The sequence below is a fragment of the Megalops cyprinoides genome, chromosome 19, assembly GCF_013368585.1.
Source record: "Megalops cyprinoides isolate fMegCyp1 chromosome 19, fMegCyp1.pri, whole genome shotgun sequence".
NCBI classification, from domain to species: domain Eukaryota; kingdom Metazoa; phylum Chordata; class Actinopteri; order Elopiformes; family Megalopidae; genus Megalops; species Megalops cyprinoides.
Genome location: NC_050601.1, coordinates 5,918,940 through 5,921,266, shown reverse-complemented (window position 1 = coordinate 5,921,266; position 2,327 = coordinate 5,918,940).

Here is a 2,327-nt window from a genome sequence, read left to right as displayed (position 1 = left end):
AAACTAAAGGCTGCCATTGCAATAGTATGTCCAATGTGTGTGTCTGTAAAAGGGTATTTCAGGACAGCACATCTGAGGGGTCAATGTGTTTATGTGTGTGTGGGGAGGGAGGGGTGGTGAATTGCCCTGGGGGCAAGTCAGTGGGGTCTCAAGCTGCTGATGTTAATCACTGCAGAACAAATTCAAAATCATCTACTGTGTGTCCTCACATACCATCCCTATCACACACACACACACACACACACACACACACACACACACACACGCGCACGCACGCACACACACACACACGCACACAAACACACACAAACACACACACACACACACACACACACACCCTACAGCAGTGTTCTTCAAATGCTCAGATGACATGGTCAGTGCCACTCTCGCCCACAGAGTCCATGATAAAGCTCAGACTGACCTTCACCAGAGTGGACAGATGTGAACAGATCTGTGCAGGTCCAGCAGATTTAGGAACTATGGGATGGTGCTTAGGGAGCCACGCAAGCAAGACACTTAACCCTCATTGCTAGTAATTATCCATCTGTATAAATAGATGACATATAATAAGTCAGCTATACCCTGTACATCGCTCGGATAAAAGCATTTGCTAAGCAAATAAATAATGTAATGTAACATTACCAGCACATTAAACACACATGGGAGTCTTAGTAAATTAAATATAGGTCCCCTGCTTGGAAAATGACTGCATCGATGCATGTAATTGGTAAAAATCTGACAAAGTGGCTTTGTGACCATGAATAAAAAGGCACAGTTGTTTAAGATGAGTCAAACGATGATTGTGATCATGGAGAGTCCGTCTGCATCGGAGAGTTGGAAGAAAGGCATGCCACCGGATGCAGATACTCTCAACGAGTTCATATGGTTCTGCAAGCTCCTGTGCTCACAAAGATCAGCTGAGCAGTTTTTCACGAGGAAAGGGAATCAGAGCTACTTTCAGCCCTCACTGGTTTTTTCTTTTTTTTTTCAAACCCCACATATATTATGCATTGGAGACGTAGCGTGCCAGATCTCAGCTTTTAATGAGCAGGATGTTTAAGTGCTCAGCCTTACAGGGGCATAATCCCTGTGACTTGTGACTGTGTCATTCGCCAATCGCACACAGCACACAGCACAGAGCATAGCCATTTCGCCTTCTGAGGCAGCAAACCTACAACCACCTTCAGAACAGTCCTCCTCTTCATAAAATAACACGCGTTGGTCGGACAGTCGTTACCGCGGCTCTTATTTCTTCGCCGAATTACATGATGAAAGCAATTGGCTGAGACAGCTCGGAGGGGCAGGTAGGGGATTGGGTTAATGTAGCGGGCGGAGATACCAGCGGAGCAGTGTGGCCCACGCTCATATCAATGCGGTCGATTGCTCTGGTGCAGAAATCCGGAGGCATGCTGTTTCTATATTTAGAGCTGAGCTTTATATAAGCTTAGGTGAATCATTCAATTTGACTGATTCCTTAGCTCTCTCTGTGGTATATGCACTCACAGAAACACACACAAACGGCTGAACACACACGTATACACACGCAAAACACCAACAAGCACAAATGCACAAGCACTTTCACAAATGATACACACAGACAGGCACATGCATGCACAATTTTTCACACAGAAACACAGACCACAGATTCACACAGACAGACACACACATGCACAGTTACTCACACAGAAACCCACACAGACCACAGATTCACACAGACAGGCACACACATGCAGTTATCCACACTCTTTGACAGGGCCGTTCTTTTCCCTTCTATCATGTTGCTGGTGACAGCGTCTCCTTGCAGGCATGTGAGGCCGCTGCTGCAGCTGCCCCTGGTGGGCCGCTGTTGCCAAGCTGGCGTCTGCTCCCTTCCTGAAGGCTGCAGGCCTCCGTGTGATGTATCATCTTTTTTAATGAACGGCCCGTTCATATGTCAAATGCATTCATTTAAGGAGCCGTTTTATATATATATTCCACTGCTGGCATACCTCCAGGTCTGTAACAGTCACTTATATAAGGCTCTCAGATGAAAGCGAATTCATTACGTCTGACGAATTAACAAGGCCTTCCATTAGAACACCAGGTGGCACATTTTAGGTATAATATCTCTGTAGCATGAGCTACACAGACTTGCAGGCATCACTTAAAAGTATACATGAAAAAACACAGCTGCCATTGGCAATAGACCTCACACATTATGGCCATTGATGTCTATTAGATTTTCAGAAGCATGACTGTGATATAGTTTAATCATGGTTCAATATCAAGCATGCGGATTCGCAGGAAAGCTTTATGTTGGCATTATGTGGCCATTGTGAATGGCCTCA